Source organism: Rhipicephalus microplus, chromosome 5 (assembly GCF_043290135.1).
Source record: "Rhipicephalus microplus isolate Deutch F79 chromosome 5, USDA_Rmic, whole genome shotgun sequence".
Lineage (NCBI taxonomy): Eukaryota > Metazoa > Arthropoda > Arachnida > Ixodida > Ixodidae > Rhipicephalus > Rhipicephalus microplus.
Window position 1 is genome coordinate 48,495,199 of NC_134704.1, and position 18,116 is coordinate 48,513,314.

The window sequence follows — 18,116 nt, forward strand, 5'->3', positions numbered from 1 at the left end:
CCTAAGGGCTCGTTTTTCCGTGTTTTGACACAATAATAATGAGATCTAACGGACAACAATGCCAAGGCTTGTATAGGAGAAGAGATTAGAACCAATGTAAAGTAAATAGGAAGAAAAAAAGTGGGTGAGAAAATGACTTGCCATGAGCAGGAATCGAACCTACGACCTCCGAGTAACGCGTTCGATGCAATATATATATATATATATATATATATATATATATATATATATATATATATATATATATATATATATATATATATATATATATATATATATATAGAGCGAAAAATGAATGCGGGAAGGGTGGTTATACCTTGCTGTGACGATTTCATAACTTGCACGAAGTAGTGGAAAGGGAAGAGGGAGTATGAGTGAGAGAAACATTGAGGGCAAGCAATTTCAGATACACACATACACACAATTCAGCGAAGCCGCTCTGACAATCAACGAGTGGTACAGAACACATAGGCATGCTGCCAGAGTCACTCGCGCGTGTATAACATGCAAGTGACGTGTGGCGAATCAGCAAAACGTGCGTCGCGAGGACCAGGCACGCGCCCTCTAGGAGATAAAAGGGACGCACGTGAAACCACTACTTTTTTTTTTTTCTACCTCCTCCTGCCACTGCATACTGTGTGTGCTGGCGCCGACTCAATTTGATGAATTTCCCACTGCCCTCTCGTTGCGAGGCCTTTACGCCAGAGGGGGTTGCGACCGTCTACGTACGCCGCCATCGCCGTGTTGATGTCCTACCCTCGGACAACAACATTAGAGACGAGGGACAACGTTTTCCATCAACATTCCGCGGGGTTGGTCGAGACACGAGATTCGTCGTTTTTCTTTCCTCCCCCTCCCCCCCTTTTTTTTCCCTCAGGCTGGCGCCGCATGCACCAGCAGTAGTCTCCTATGGGCGGAGCTATTAAAGCAGCCCCTCACGATAAAAATGCCGAGAGGTGGTTGGTTCTCCGGTACCTCTCATCGTCATTGCATTATGGGATGTTATTAATTTAATCTTCGTTCTTTCTCGTTACTCCCCGCACGCTATCGCACTCCCCGATATCATCGCTCGCTCGCTCGCTCGCTCGCGGGCAGTGGTTCGGCGACGCAGAAACGAAGCGCATTACGGAGTCCATACAGCGACGCACGAGTCTACCCAGTGAGGCGGTACCTGCAGCATTTCGGCCAAGCCTTCTTCTCTTCTATCGGCTCACTCGGCGCGAAAGCGGTGAAACGAGTAAGACAAAAACAAAAAAAAACACAAAGAAAAACGTCAGCCCGCATTCTATACCGCAGGTGTGGATTCGAGATGTTTCTAGTCACGTGTTCCGCTTGGAGGAGGAGCCAATGCACGCCCTCTTTCGGTGATCGTGGCGTCCTTGTACTTTTTGTTCTTTTTTATGTCATACGCGTCTACCATCACCCACCTGCTTTCGTTGCTTACCCCATCAGATCGCGCGCGTTTAACTCCACACCTCCTCTCAATTGCGACCCTCCTCTCAGACGCCACTCCACTCCCCTCCCCCCTTTCTCCAACACCACCCGACCTCTACCTCAAGTACCCCCTGCCACTACCCTACTACAACCGCTGCGTATAACCTCTCGTAATCCCCCCTCCAAACCCCCACGACCGCCATCCATCTATCTTTTCGTTTAATCCCCTCCACCACTACCGGGCAGCTGCCAGACTACGGCCGTCAGCGATACCCTCATTTTTTTTTCCACCAACCCTTGTATGACCCCTTCCAAGCTTGCAAACGCTTTCCACCTTTGCACACCGCGAGTCAACTGGCTTGCAGAGACGTATAATGTGTGGGCACGGGTAACCGACGGTGTTGATGCCATTACGAAAACCTCGCTGCAAAAACCGCAGTATATCGCGGCAGTTTCCGACGGCGTAATCTTCCAAGCCTGTTCCCCACGGAACCCGTACTTACATCCAGAAAAAGGAAATAACCCCCGGACTGCCTGTTAGAGGCACTAAACAAGAAACCCTGCGCATGTACAAATCGTGATCGCATTTCGGTATAGGCCTCTTGCATCGTAACCGACTACCCTCGCCCCATTCGGAACGTGAACTCCACAGCGCCTCCTGTAAGGTGAGTGGTTTCATCTCGTTCTTATGTGTGTGTATGCACGCGATGCGCGACCACAAGCATGTTCAAGTATTTCTCACAACTGACGGGCCGTTCAAAGGTTTGAATCGTACTCCATGTTGTGTGCAAACATTGATCCGCTCGTGCCGACTACCGAGGGCAACGATTTATAAAGAAAGAAAGAAAGAAAGAAAGAAAGAAAGAAAGAAAGAAAGAAAGAAAGAAAGAAAGAAAGGAGAAGTCGTCTGTACATTTATCGCACTCGAGCTAGCGCGCCTCTTACGTAATCATTATCTATCTCCCTCTCCCATAGTTCACCCTTTCTCTCATTCCTTAACATCCTCACTCAACCTGCTGTCTCCGTCACGCACGTGGATCCTTTGTTCGTGTTAAATGGGAAAGGGAAACAAGCGTATTATGCATACACAGTGTGTTGGCTAATCGCTGATTCATCTCTCTCCTTCTCCTCCCTCCCACGCTTCTCCCAGGAGTACAAGTGTAGCGTTGTGATCTCGGTAATCTTTCTTTCTTTTATTTTTTGTCAGCATGTCTATATCCAATGCCGTTCTTTGTCTTCCGGCATTTTTACGACTTGTCGCGATACGGCTATCGCCGTCAAAAGAATGCCTTCGTCGCCTCGGCGAGCGTATATAAGTGTTTCTAGCCTCAAGGCCCTATTCGGTGTTAAACTTCACTGTATTAGAGCTTTTCCGAATTTTCTTGAAGCTGACGTCACTCTGAAGGCGTGTTGAACCTTCAGGGCTATATTTAATAACGTTTCACAGCTCCATCGCGTGCTGTACAATTGCAGCGCCGAGGCCATTCCGATGCCCCGTCGTGAGCGAGGGCGCCCCTGGCGGTTGCTCCTGTCCCTATATCGAACTTTCGCCGAAGCTTCATGACCAGTAAAAGTATTGAAGGACTCTGGTAGTACGTAAGCATGTGGAAACCGTGTCTGTTTAGAAAAGGTGCTCAACGCTTTCGAGTACTTCGTACTCACCTATGGGAGAGCAGTGAGCCGTAGGATGAACGCATATCTATGTTCCACACAATATCTTCGCGAGTTCGGAATAAATTGTGGACGCTTTAGAGCACTAAATGTACTCTACTATATTGCTATTTTCGTTTGTTTTGAAACAGGGCTTAATGATTTAAAGTACTTGTTACTATACTATATAGAAGAGCACGAAGCCGTCCTGTGGACCTCACACTTGATGCCGTGGTGACAAAAAGTACGCCGTGAACGATCTCACGATGCCAGAACAATGTGTGAGTAGAAAAAGTGGATAACGATTCAGAGTACTTTGTACTCTACTATGGAAGAGTTCAAAGCCGTCCCTTGGGCCTCATACTTGACGAGGCCACGTCAACGAAAATTCCCACTGCACTCGCCAACTGCAACGTAATAGCCTATGACTCTGCCCCGGAAAGGTACAATCCCAAGTTGTGTTTAGAAAAATTGGGAAAACGAATTAGAGTACCAGGTGCTCTACTATGGGAGAGTTACGTCCACTGCCACCTTCGACATCTATTGGAACCAGAAGTTACAAGTGCATGCCTTTACCTGCGCGTCACAATAAAAAACCGCCACCCCTGCTTTACTCAAGCGCACGGGTGTGCAATTATTACGTTAGGACTACCAAAATTTGGAATCGTTATTAAACTGTGATAGAATGCTTTTTCTCCGGGAGAATCTCTTTAAGCTAATGATGAGGATACGACCTAGCGATGCAAGAGATAGAGGAAACGCTTACTTTTGCAATAACAAGAGCCAGAGAGAAGCGAAGTTCGCCAGTTGAACGCGTGACATCACATGAATTGCAGGTATGCTTCGTACCCAAGTTGTACCGACTGTGGAAAACAAATGTCAGGAGAGGCTTTCTACGAAACATACAGTTTCCTAAAAAAAAAAACACTAGAGGGAGCTCTGGCGCTATAGTGTCTATGGGAGCTGCAACGCATGACACTTCAGTGAGCATGGGAATTGTGGATAGTACACGGATTTGTCGGAATCTTCGTACTTCTGGCTCATGGTGTGTTCGTTTGGCTTGAAGATACTTTGTCACGGAACAACATTCGGCAAATGTTCGGCACTCACGCTTCGCCAATTTTACCTCTTTAGGATCACCGTTTCAAATCAGCTCAAGAAGTTCAAAACCGCTTGTTTTATTCGACTAGAAATCAAAACACGCCAATAAACGAAGCCACAAGTGCGATTCACCGCCCGCAAGCAAGAAGACAAGGTAAATCCATGTTCTGCGCATAATTTCCATGCTCGCTGAATGATCCAGAGTCCCCTCTAGTTAATTTTAAGAAACTCTATGCTACGAAGGCTTCATTGAATTGCAAGGTGGTGCAACGAAAGCTCTTTCTTGTGGGATTGCATGAAAAGTCAATAAGGAGCATCGGACAAATTGTAAATTTATGCCCTGCGAAGCTTGAGCGCCAAACGTATATTCCGGTGTTCACGACATACTTTTTCCATGGGGCCATTTCAAACGCTGATGAACGCTAAGAAAAAAAAAAAAGACCAAGGACGCCACGCCGATGCAGCCCGGAAACAACGCTCTGGGAAAGGACAAGTAGTTGCACATTTACCTGTCTCTTAGGCAACTCCCAAGAAATATTTCCCGTTGATTTTTTAATGCAGAAAATTCCTTAGGGAACCAAAGACACGTTGAATTTTCTACCTATCTATCTATCTATCTATCTATCTATCTATCTATCTATCTATCTATCTATCTATCTATCTATCTATCTATCTATCTATCTATCTATCTATCTATCTATCTATCTATCTATCTATCTATCTATCTATCTATCTATCTATCTATCTATCTATCTATCTATCTATCTATCTATCTATCTATCTATCTATCTATCTATCCCGTATGAGCTTCGCTAAAACAAACTGATGTCGCATGCAGAAAGCTATTTACAATTTTTATTGTTATAGTTAATTTATAAACATCATCACTTTTTCTGGTGAATCATGTTATGAATAATATTATCTGAGGTTTTGTGCTCACCAGAACCACAATATAATTACGAGACCCTCCCTGGTGGAGGGCTCCGAAAATTTTGACCATTTTGTGTTCTTTAACGGGGCACTGGCATCGCACAGTGCACGGGCGCCTAACATTTCGCTTCCATCGAAATAAGGACCGCTGCGGCCATCATCGAAATTACTGCCTTTGGATCAGCCACGGCTGCACCACGGCAGGTTGGTGGTTCGTGCTAATAAGCCATTAAACTTGGAAGATACTTATAGGTGTAAAACTCCACCGTCTTTTATTCTTCTCGTTACCTGCGTTAAAGTCCGGCACTACGTTGGAATCCACTCTTACTGTGGTATTTATTACTTACTAATCTATCCTCTGCGCTTCCTCAAATGAACTGACCATCAACACGAATGCAAAGTGAACAGAAGGATGGGTTTATCAGTTGTGGCTGTCTGATTCTTGCCCCGTCATGTACGCTGCCAATACTAAAAATATGACATAGCGACCTTACAGCGCATAATACTACGCTCTATAGAAAAAAGTGTATGTGTCGGATTCTTTTCGGGTTGTCCTGACCTCCCATGTGTATGAGTCTCTCCGAAGAGGCATGTTGTTAACTCTCCTGCGGGTTACACGACTCTCAAAATAGAGTCGTGTGTCATGTTTGACACACAAAATGCCACGCATCTCATGATTATCATGTTTGCACCAGTCACACACTTTCGTCATCGATTAGCATCACGTAATACCAAATTTGGCCTATGTGGAGCTAGCGATACAGCCGCGAGCGCATCATCAGTGTGGCATTTAATCATGTTGTTACATGACACGCATGTCGTGATTATCATGTTTCAATGTGTCATTTACCTATGTCATCCGTTCGCGTCACGTAATACCGAGTTTGGTACATGTGAAGATAGCGAAATGGCTGCGAGCGCATCGTGAGCGTGGCATGTAGTCATGTTGTTACATGACACGCATCTCGCATCTCTCATGTTTGCACCAGTATCATACCTTCTTCATCCATTCACGTCCCATAATACCGAATTTGGTATAAGTGAAGCTAGCGAAACGGCCGCCAGCGCATTATGATCGTGGAATGTAGTCAAGTTGTTACATGACACGCATGTCATGATTTTTATTTGTTTAGAAAAGGGGTAAATTATGACGTAAATCATGACATTCATGACATCCATGTCATGATTCTCATGTTATGACTAGTCATATGTTCTTCATACTGACACGTGTCACTGTCTTTTGTTCTCGCTACACTGCGACAATACGGTCATGTATGCCATACCAAGTTTGGTATCGATACCGTTATCGAAACGGCCAGGAGAGCTTAAAGTCGTAAGCGCCCAGACAGACAGACAGACAGACAGACAGACAGACAGACAGACAGACAGACAGACAGACAGACAGACAGACAGACAGACAGACAGACAGACAGACAGACAGACAGAGAGATAGATAGATAGATAGATAGATAGATAGATAGATAGATAGATAGATAGATAGATAGATAGATAGATAGATAGATAGATAGATAGATAGATAGATAGATAGATAGATAGATAGATAGATAGATAGACAGATAGATAGATAGATAGATAGATAGATAGATAGATAGATAGATAGATAGATAGATAGATAGATAGATAGATAGATAGATAGATAGATAGATACGCTCAAAGTCACTGAAGTTTGCTAAGAAATCATCATCAGCAGCAGCAGCCTGACTACGTCCACTGCAAAATAAATGCCTCTCCCGTATTCCGCCGGTTAACTCGGTCCTGTACTTGCTGCTGCCAATTTATACCCGCAAACTTCTTAATCTCATCTGCCCGCTAAGAATTGCTTCGCGTTAAAAAAATCTCGGCTAGGCGAGATTAGAAACCACGCACCCACGCTCGGAGGGCGTAACCACGCGACTATCGAGGGGGGAAATAAAACAGGGGGTGAGGGAGTGATATACAAGGGGGAGAAGGGGGAGAGAGTAAAGTATGTCCTAGAAAGAAATTCAAGGAGAGCCATTGAGAGCAGTAAGAAAGGAAAGACAGAAAGCGTGATAAAAAGAGAAGTAAAAATAAATGAGGAAGAAATGTAGGGAAAGAGAAGGAGATAAAAAGTTACAGCTTTGCCGCAAAGACGAAGAAATGAACGCGATATCAACAAATGGAGGACCACGCGCAAAGTGGCAAGCAGATCGAAATGTGCCCCGCGTTTCTCACGCACAAAGGACGCACGAAACGTACTCACAGGTACAGATGAACGCGAATAAGCTTCCAGTTGTTACTTCGCTGTGTCTGAAAAGCGTGCCCTTTGGAAAACGGAAATAGTGAAACGATTGCAGTGACCTCCGTGTGCCCATTAACAACAACGGAATCGTTCCGTTGAAAGCCCAAGGCGTACGATTGTCCCCACTGTGAGATAAGCAAGCGCACGCGAGCGCGTCCACCCTGCCTCCTCTCCGTGCGACAAAGTAGGCGTGGGAGATGAGAGCGCGCGTGCCCGCGTCATGAGGATGTGGCGACGCGCGCTCACTGCGCCACCTCGCTGGTAATGCTGAAAACACGATCCTCCCGAGATGCCCATCACCAGCGGTAACTGCTATACTACACGGCGACAACTTTCTTTGGCACTGAAGGGAAAGCTATGGAGCCAAATCACGTGTATCTTACCCCCAGTGAAGATGGTTCCGAAGCAGCGCCCGTATTTTCAACTTCAAATATAAATGTTCCTCATTTAATTTTTACGTGGAGCTATTTGAGACAGGACGCAGCTCACACTTGTAAGGTATTTGTATTTCTTTTACCTTATCTATTGTGAGTTCACATTTTTGAACGCGTGAAAAGATCCTGCCTTTTAAAATTCACCTCAAACGCTCAGCGACGTCTGTGTCTACATGAAACGCGGATGGTGCCCCCTTCCCCCCCCCCCCCCCAATCACTTTCCACATCGTCAGAATATGCGCGCCAAAACGGACTACTTCGCGTAGTGCTACATGGGCAGAAGCTCCGCCTCCGTAGCTTTCGCTTCAATGCCAAGGAATGCTGTCGCCGAGATTAGATGTAAATGGCTTGCCGTTTGAACGTTGAAGGAGGGGCTCCTTTGTGGCTCAGTCGCTGACGCCTCGCACTCACAATTCAAAGGTCTGATGCTTGATTCCGCGTGCCAGAGTCTTTCTCTGGATTATTTTTCTTCTTGCGTTTTCATAGATATTGATACGTATACATATGTGGTGAATGACGCCGGCGGATAAATCCAGCCCAGAGTATCCACATAATTGCTATCGCAATAAAAGAAATGAAGAGCGAGAAATGCACACACACAGAGAAATGAAATAAAGAAAGGTAGCAAGAACACGAAAGAAGTAAACGGAGCGAAAGATAGAAATAGTAATTAACAGAGAGAAAAAAGAAAAGGAGAGTGAGCACAGCCATGTATAGTGTAGTATAGCAAGAATTGGGAAAGAGGCGGGGGAAATTGTAAAAGCGTATACCCAAGTAACGACCAGCTAGGTGGCTTTCGATTGATATGTTAGGTTTAATGTCCCAAAATCACCATTATAATATGAGAGACGCCGTAGTAGAGGGCTGTCCGCTTCCATCGGAAATGCAGCCGCCGCAGCCGGGATTCGATCCCATGACCTGCGGGTCAGCAGCCGAGTACCTTAGCCACTAGACCACCGCGGCGGGGCAGCTAGGTGGCTCTCATCTCTTCTCTGGCCCAGCGTTGTATGAATTAGTGCAAGTTGCATCAGTTGTTTTTTTTGTAGTTTTAACATTCACACAACAACATCATTCATACAAGCAAAATGAGACAATTCAAAACAAGTCATGTCAAACAGATGTCACTGGACTCAAAAGAAGACACGAATAATTTTTGGTTCCTGCATCGTTACCACGGCCAGAATTGACTTCAGAACGAGCTCATTCAGGGTTCATGCGGGGCAGTGGGGAGCAAGTGCATTCAACTTAAATTCGATTGAAACGATCAAGTAGTAATAACCAGGCTAAAACAATTTTGAGAGTCCCTGGATAAATTTAGTTGTCAAATCTCGTCATTTGTGTAGCGCATTTTACGGCTGTGGCATCTTGACTGGTGGCTCCATCTGTTCGTCTGACCACGTTTGGCGTCCTTTGCCTTTTTTTTGTAATTTGCTTGGAAGAACAACAAGTTATACTTCCCCTCCTCCCTCATCGGAGTTTTCAACTTCAGGTTGATTTCTCCCCCCCCCCCCCTCCATTCCACATTTGTCTGGATTAGTCTATAGCAGACCCCGCTTCACGCGCGCATTACCGCCGATCACGCTGATGCATCTACCACCTTTTTCTGATGCTTCGCTAGCGGCAAAAGCCAAGCTGATACAGCCACACTGACAACGAACGAATCCGCTGCACCAGCACAGTCTGTCCTAGAAAAATCAGGAAGCTTATTCTTAATAATAACGCGGTAATGGTTAAGTGTGGAAGGTTATACATTGCTGGAGTAAATAAATCATGAGCAGCAACGTTAATTACAGCGCACGTGTTACCAACTGCCAAGCCGTCACGATCATATATACCGCGCATGCTCATATCGGTTTTTTGTTCGTGGTTTCATCGAAATAAAGTCCATTGGAAGTCCGGCGTCCATCCTGTCCCTCCGTTTTTTGGTCTCGGTTTATTCTGCTTCATTTGATGCTATTCCCACCTAGATTCTTTTGTTCATAGCTTTGAATTTTCAGCGCAGCCCAAGAAACACTAGGGTCTTTAAAATTACGTATCTATGCATTTTCCAGTAAAGGAACTCACCTCCTATTATAGTTACATGCTGATGTTGCACTTCAGATATGCGTAATACCTTCTTTTTGGTCAGCTGCAGTGTTCGCAAGCATGAACACAGCCACCAGTTCAAGATGGCTGGGCATTCAGCAAGTGCTTAAGCTTCGGCCGGGTGGCTAAACCTTGTGACAGATAGACCGACAGACATGCAGACATAAATCAAAATTTGTGTGTTCAAGTATTCCAGCAAGGACCATCGCTACTCAACGTGGTGACAGAAGGCACGCTACGTTTGTTGGCTATCCTATGCTAGGGGACAGTAATTAGGCGTGTTAAGTTAGTGCGCCCCGAACTCCAACAGAACACGCTCGAATGCGCTCGAGTGCGACGTTTTGACGGCGATTTCCGCCCAGTGCCAAGTGTTACATGGAGAATATTACGTCGCTTACACGGTATAGGAACTAGTGGTGAAATAGAACGCACTTTATCAAAGCAGGGGGCCGGAATCAGGTCAATCTTTCGGAAGCTATAGCGATAGGCGCGAGCTCTCGTGGAAGCTCTCGTGCGCCGTCTCAGGGTTAAAGCGCGTGGAGCTCGCACCGCAATCAAGCACCGGAAGTCGCTTTTTAACAGTTAAGTACAGTGCACTTCTAGTACACTGTATGTTAAGTTTGCAAGAGAGCACTCCGGCCACTCGAGCACGCCAGGGCTCCTTAACATAACGCGCCCATTGGCTAATGTAGAGTGACACGATGGGATATGAAAACAATTCGACCATTCCAGCGACTATAGGCGGCGCAGTGGAAGGTCGTAATGGCGGACGAGACGGTGACGTCACGAGCGTTTACGTCAGCGTCGTAGAGCGTGAAGACGCGTTCATTGGTTTATGATAACTGAGAGACCGAACTGCATGCGTCGCTGTTTAATCACCCTGCTTCGGAGCATGGCCACATGGCGCCGCCTGCGTCGTTGGAATGACCGAATACAGAGTGACATGAAGGGATAGTGTGGTATTATACACAGTGATGTGAAGTAATTCTAGGTTGGATGGCTACCCTACGCTGGGGTGGCGGGTTGATATATCTTACACAGACACACAGAGTGAGAGACGAATTTCTTCTAAGCGGCTTTAATTGTTCGTCTGCGTTCGCCTATACTTCATATGGAGCCTCTATAAAAGTCATGCAACCACAACCATTGTAGAAAACCCAGCACGAAGCAATGGATTACTGGGTATAGATTCGAGGAAGCAGCGCTGCAGCCTGTGCGGTTCTGGTGAAAAACAAAATAGGGAACTCACCTTTGCCCAGAGCTTCTCCGAAGGTACTAACACTTTTCGTGGTGTTAAAAAGAAATGAACAAAAGGCGACGATGCATGTAGGCTTTGATCCTGCCTTGTTATCCTGCGCAAAACAGGAAAAATTGAGATAGTAAGACAAACGAGGCCGGATAGTATAGTCCGGCCGTGCTGCTGCCAAAGATAGCAAGTGTAAAGTACAGCTGCAGTGTCGCAAAGAATGACTATTCGGTATTCCTTCTTTATTCCTCTTCACCTAACCTTCGTGCATATATTATCACAGAAAATCAAAAGTGCGCGACTTAAGTAGCAGGTGCGCGGAAATGAACGTAAAGAATGCTATCAATGTATCTGGATATATAGTTTTTTTTTTATAGAAGAGTCGCAATGGCCCGATTGCGTTACTTTTACCTGCAATACAAACCACTGCTTCAGAAAAGTAATAACTGAATACTGTATTTTCAAGTACGTGCGAAAAACCACTATCTAATTGTGAGGCAAACCGTATGTAGAATCCCTGCTCAGGCCTGCAGAGGCAGCGCTGAACGAAGTCGAAGCACACCGTCGACCCTGGCAGATAACGACATGACTTGTAATGAAAATTATAGAGCAGTTACAATAATCGCGTTACACTTTTTCTTGAGTGACATGTTTTGGTTATTTGGTTCGGTTACATGGTCCTAGACGTAAAATGCAGCGGCGTGCGACCAGCCGCTGCACTCAGCTCTGCTCCAACGAAGATGCTGCCACACATAAAGGAAAGAAAAACTGTTGCCACACTGCTGACGGAGCTGCCCGGTGTTTTGAGACGAGGATCCGTGTTCGGCTACGGTGAACGGCGCAGTTTTGTTTTAGAACTCTGGGTAGCGGGTAAGCATCATAATAATAATAATAATCATCATCATTATCATCATAATCATCATCATCATCATCATCCTGACTACGTCCACTGCAGGACAAAGGCCTCTCCCATGTTCCGCCAGTTAACACGGTCCTGTGCTTGCTGCTGCCAATTTATACCCGCTAACTTCTTAATCCCATCTGCCCACCTAACCTTCTGTCTCCCTCTCACCCACTTGCCTTCTCGGGAATCCAGTTAGTTACCCTTAACGACCAGCGGTTATCCTGTCTACGCGCTACATGCCCGGCCCATGTGCATTTCTTCTTCTTGATTTCAGCTATGATATCCTTAACCCCCGTTTGTTCCCTAAGCCACTCTGCTCTCTTCTTGTCTCTTAAGGTTACACCTACCAGCAGCATACTTCCGATTAATTATGAACAGATAATTCTTTTAACGGCGCACTGGGGAGAGCTATAGGTCACCGCGGCCGGGATCAAAACGGGAAAGAAAACACCATGAATCCTCGATATGAAATATACCACACAAATGGCTTCTTGAGCGAGTCATATTCATGTCGTCGGCACAAAACCTTCCCAAAAGGCGTAGCCAAGAACATTTTTTTTTAGCCTCCATTCGTAGTCGTTCGGATACCCGAAGACACCCGGGCGTTGCCTGTGACGCAGCACGTGGAGGTGGAGGGGGCTCTGTGACTCGAGAGGTTGCGGCTCCTACACTGGAGCTAGAATGCATGGTCACGTGACAACCAAAACCGTCCCGGCACTTCTGAATCACGAATGGATTTGGATCAGGCCCGAACCAGCAGCGACGTCCCAAAACCCATATCACGGTGTCCTAATTGGCTGGATTACAGAGGCTCACACGTTCTCCTAGCCTTAATGGTACGTAAATTCAAATCTCCGGCAAGGTAAGCGATTTCATGCTGAGGCCTCCGAGAAGTTGGATTACAGGTGCTTACAAAGTCACCCAGCCAATTCAGCACAGTTCCTACCCCAGCTGGTCCAAGTGAGCACCAGCAGCGTAATGGTGGAACTCTTCCTTGGTGAACTCTTCCTTGAAGTAGGAGGGGGTTGGTTTTGCATTGAAATGTGTATCATTATTGTTAATTAGTTAATTGGTTAGGTTATTTATTTCTATTATGAACCTTGCTCTCTCTGTCGCGATATCCCCTGTCTTCATAAATAAAGATACTGATCGCAAAAACAACCGGTGCGCCAGCTATTTCGAAACACCTTTACGATTTAATAACCAGCAGCTCTCACCCCGTGATAGGGTGCTTCTTGCTTGCGGAACTTGTGGAACGCACTGTAGGTCTGACGAGCTTTTCAACATGACGGGAATTCGAAGAGCACAACGGGAGCCTCGGAAGCGTGAAGCGAAAGACATTGTCGCGCCAGCGGTACGTAACACAGAAAAGGCCGCCATCACTCTGCAGGAAGACAACGCGAGCGAATTCGGCTCGCGTTATCACCCCCGCATGCGCACACAAAGCACGCCTCCCCGTTTTGCACTAAGAGCTCATAACTTTCGGGGCACAAAGAAGGCACCGCCTGCCTGGATAAAGACAGCCGTCACTTTGAAGGCAACTCTCTTTCGGAACTGCAACTCCTATAAACTCCGACGCACGCATGAACTGTTTGCTTTTTTTGTCTTTTGTTTCTTTTTCTCGCTTTCAGTAGTGCTAGAGCCATGACTGGGACAAATAATCTAAGCACTAGCGGCAGAAAAACAAAAACGCTCAAGAAATAGAACGTAGATGTATACGATCATCTGCTAAGTGAGAAAGACCAGCAGCCTCTGAGTTGCAGGCGAGCCACGCGTTTCCCGATATATACCACCCATATAGCTCGTGAGATACGATGCGCGCTTCGATAAAAGCTTTTGCGCAACAACCTTTGTGAAAGAACGCCCAGCTTAGCGTATACGCAGTGCGCATGCAAAGAATGCGTGTGTCTGTGTTGGGGGGGGGGGGGGTTGTGCTACTGTTGGCACAAGTGTAACAATCTGCATATCTATCCATCTGCTTACATGCGTAATCCTTAGGTACGTTTATGTTCGTTCCTATGTGCATGCAAGTAAAACCAGTGCATTATATTTGGTTACGTGTGCATTCATGTTCGCCATGTATGCATACATTTCAGCCTGTCTGTGTTTGTGTGCGTGTTCGCCTGGTACGTTTAAGCGCGCCTGTGTACGAGGGACCATCTTTTGAGCTGGTTTGAGTACTTTTGTACGTAGGTATAAATGTGCCTTCGTCTGGTACATTTATGTTACAAAACACGTGTGTGTATGTATTAATTTATACGTTGGTGTTCGTTTATGAGCACGTGTATCTTCTGTGCGTGTGTTCGTCCGGTGTATTTATAAACTCCTCTATGTTTGTGAGTGTACATTCGTGTGGTGTGCACGTGTGCCTCTGTGTGCGTTCGTCGGGCGCCTTTATGTGGAACATTATTACGCATCATTGTTCTTGTCCGGCAGCTCTTTCTGTCCATGCATGTTTGTTGGTCTGCGTGCGCGTGTGCGCGTATTCGCCTGGTACGTTTGTGCACTGGTGTGTGAGTGTGGTGCACTACTCATCTTCAAGGTGATTGTGCGTGTGTATTCTTGTGTGGTGCACAAACGTCAGCGTATACTTAAATATGTGTGTTCATCTGGGAGTACGTGTGTGAATCTGGCACGTTTATGCTCGTCTGTTATGAGTGTTATGCTATATATTTGACTGGAACGGCTGCGTCTCTGTAAATGTGTCTGTCTGCGTGTACGAATGTGTGTTCGTCCGTCACTGTATGTGTGCGTCTTTAAGTACGTGCTTGCTAGACTGGCTACGTCTAGGCGTCCACGTCTATTTGCACGCATGCGAGCGGGCGCGCGTCTGTGAGCTTATCTGTACGCAGTTAGGGGTCCGGCAGTCTTCCTTTTACCTCACTCTAACGTTTTCGAGCCAGCAGACATTCATTTCCATTATTTCTCTTTTTATTCTTTCTGACGCAGCTGCGGGCCAATCTATCGTTCCTCGGTGCTCGCGGCAGGCGGCGTCGATAACGCTAACGGTTCTGTATAGCGATCTCCTTAAAAGGTTCGACACCCTGAGAGATATTTTTCTTTCATTTCTCGTCTCGACAACCATGTCGAGGAAAGAAAAGAACAACAAAAAAAACACCTGGATGGCGGCTGCCCCCAGTGCAGTGGTGAGACAAAAGTAAACGAAACAAAAAGCAAAATCACAACTGCGGGTCTGCTCTGCTCTGGCGACCGACCTTCTTATCAGCGGCTGCTCGATCTCGTTTTCTTGCCTTCTTTTTCACCGTTATCTCGGCGATTCGTGCCTCTCTTTCTTTTTATGTACTGATTACAGGACAACAGGTAGGTAAACCGATAAGTTAGCGAGACTTCCATCAACGTTTATGTACCGTTTTTTTTGTTTGCTTATTTTGGCCGCATTTTCTGGAACGAACTCTGTGGACACGAACGTCCACGATGGGGAAACAGTCTCCTGGCACTTAATTCCTAAATATATTAAAAAAATTTTACCATTTGCCACCACCTTGTGCTCCTCGCGTTTCTAAGCGTTTTGATCGAGGAACAGTTACATCTCTTGTTCCTCGCTTTGCTCAGCAAAAAGCGTCCTGCTTACAGGCTTACACGAGGATGGACGGGGAGGGGGGAGGAGGCGTTCGCTAAGCTTTGCTTGGTGTGGATGCTTAAGGCCCCTATTATACTGTGGAAGTAAGAGATGACATTTTGTAGGCGCAAGGCTATGCGTGAGTTTGTCTTTTTTTTATGTTTACCAGCCATCACTTCGACATCGTGCTTTCGCTGCATGACACAAGCAGCATGCGGCGAAGAAGGTGCGGTTTGCCCATTCGGATTTTCTCGTGGCTTCGTGCATAAAAGTGGCAGTTGCTTTTTGCTGGATGACCTATAGAGTTCTCCACGCTGAGGGGGATGGACCTCTGGCTCAGTGGACGCTGCGCAAGCGTTCGTTTCAGATGGTCCTACGACATCTTACTCGATACCCGTAATCGATCGCGCTTGGCCATGATCCGGGCTTCCTCGTCAATCATTCCTATCGTAACCCTTTCACCACTTTTCGGGATTCTGCAGAAGCGATCAACTATATTGCGTGTCCACCCTCGTCAAGTTATCGATTGATTCGCTCTCATGCTGCCAATTGCTAGCTACATGGTTTGTTCGTTTGGCAGAGAGTAAGCCCCGGATAGGCGCTGCTCTCGGGTTCGATCCCCGCTAAAGCACTAATTGTTTAAAAACTAAGAGGCTTTCTTTCCGAGAAATTCGTACTAATTTCATTGTGGTGTCGTTTTACAAACAAATGGCTGTCAACTTACCTTTCTAATCGAGATTTTTGGGATTTATTTTTTTACATCTATTTTTACATTACCTTATAAAATGCTCTAAGACAAAAATTAAGCGTGGCCTCTCATCCACGCTTCTGTATACCCTAAACAATCTCGTTGCTGCTGCGGCTTCCACCGCCTTCAAACGTATAGCAGGATGCATTTCATCTCTAGTGACTGGTTTACTCAGTGCGCGCACTAATCGCTCCCACGTAGTGCGATTGTTAGCAGCTCATTAATTGGACTGTCGAGGCCGCCGTGTGAATCCCAACCAGTTCATTCGCTGGGAGCTACGCATAACTGCGCGGCGAAATGGCGCGCCTGGTCTAGTTAAGCCGAGTCCTACAATCCTCTACTCAACCATTTGACACACACACCATCACGGCCACTCCCACGGTCAACACCCGTTTCTTCACTGCTCGTTTTCTTTGTTATTCTTTTGTATCTCGTTTCTGCCGACATCCTGTTCCTTAATGCAGCGTCAATTAACTCCCCTCCTATATATCTCGAGCTGTTAAGAACCATCTGTCTTCACGTCCTAACTACGCTTCGTCTTGCGGCGGTATCGTTCGTTACACTACTATACGCAAACACAAATTGAACTGCGGTGTTGAACGCAGAGACATAATGCCATCAAAATGTGCTGAGGAAAATAATCATGTTAATCGAGCTATACAACGCCAACAAGAAATCGCACAACAAAAACTTACAGGGTAATATGCATATGCATTCACCAAAGACGACTGTAAGGCGAAAATCATCTTCCACTTCGCAGAGGATGTCTTGATCCACCACCTCCTCCTATCTCTCTGCACCTAACGTGCAAAAAATTGCAACACCTCCGTGATCTCAGACACTGCAAGCTTTCTGCGCCAATCTTATGCTGCATTGCCTCCGTGATTGGTCTCACTTTGGCCAAGCGAAGATGCTGTAACGACGTCCTCACGTGACGTCCCAGAATATGAGGCAACGAGTTCCATCAGGTGATAGCCCAACCCGCGAACTGATGGAAGCCTTTTATATATCTGCAAGAGGCAATGTTTGTGTTAGCGACACATCAACGTCCTTATTTGATGGTGAGCGTAATTTCCTGCGTGGCTTCTTGTAAGCTGTTTTGGTTTTGAGCATGTGACCACATGGCTATGTTCTTTCGTGAGTATATATTTGAAGGGTGATGAATAAAAAAAATCATCTGAAAGTTTGCACTTGTCACTGTCCCATATTTTCTCTGTCCTTGTCTTTATTTACGCACATCAGTTTCTTTACCTTGTCAGAGATGACGCTACTTCGTTTTTGCTTCAATGTGACTAGTCAAATTTGCTTTCTTGCGACCGCCGTCGTCCTGAAGGCGCGCTAGATGGTGTACCGGAGATGTTTTTATAGGTATATAAATATGTACTGTTCCTAATACGTTGGTAGTGCAGGAAAGCATATTGTATGTGAGTAGCTAACGCTGAAGAGTTTGGAAATGAAGACCTGGACTTTCACCGATATGACTAGTATATAGACGCTTACGGCATGATGGTCACCTCAGGTGACCACCTAATATTATTGTTTGAACTAAAATTGCCAATTTTTTGTTGCGAAAAAATTATTTTTTGTAAAATATTTCGTAACTTTTGCTATAAAATTCTACTTCCTGCTAAAAATAAAGTCCTATGTCTGCAAGAGCTAAAATGGCGCTCCTTGTGTGTGTATAACCCTCACTCTGTTCCTTTCCACTGTCGCGCTTTGCACT

The 18,116-nt window shown here is 45.9% G+C and overlaps 1 protein-coding gene and 1 long non-coding RNA gene across 2 annotated transcripts in view; one reads left to right on the top strand and one right to left on the bottom strand.

Annotated features, from left to right (window-relative positions):
• The first annotated feature begins 1,761 nt into the window (after positions 1–1,761).
• LOC119173877 (uncharacterized) overlaps positions 1,762–18,116 on the top strand; it is a 229,219-nt gene continuing 212,864 nt past the window's right edge. Inside the window, exon 1 of the mRNA XM_075895392.1 lies at positions 1,762–2,099. The gene's annotated coding sequence lies outside the window, so the exon portion shown is untranslated. The remainder of the gene's footprint in view (positions 2,100–18,116) is intronic.
• Positions 11,163–18,116, bottom strand: part of LOC142817771 (uncharacterized) — a 225,988-nt gene continuing 219,034 nt past the window's right edge. The window contains exon 3 of the long non-coding RNA XR_012895345.1: positions 11,163–11,267. This is a non-coding gene — a long non-coding RNA (uncharacterized LOC142817771). The remainder of the gene's footprint in view (positions 11,268–18,116) is intronic.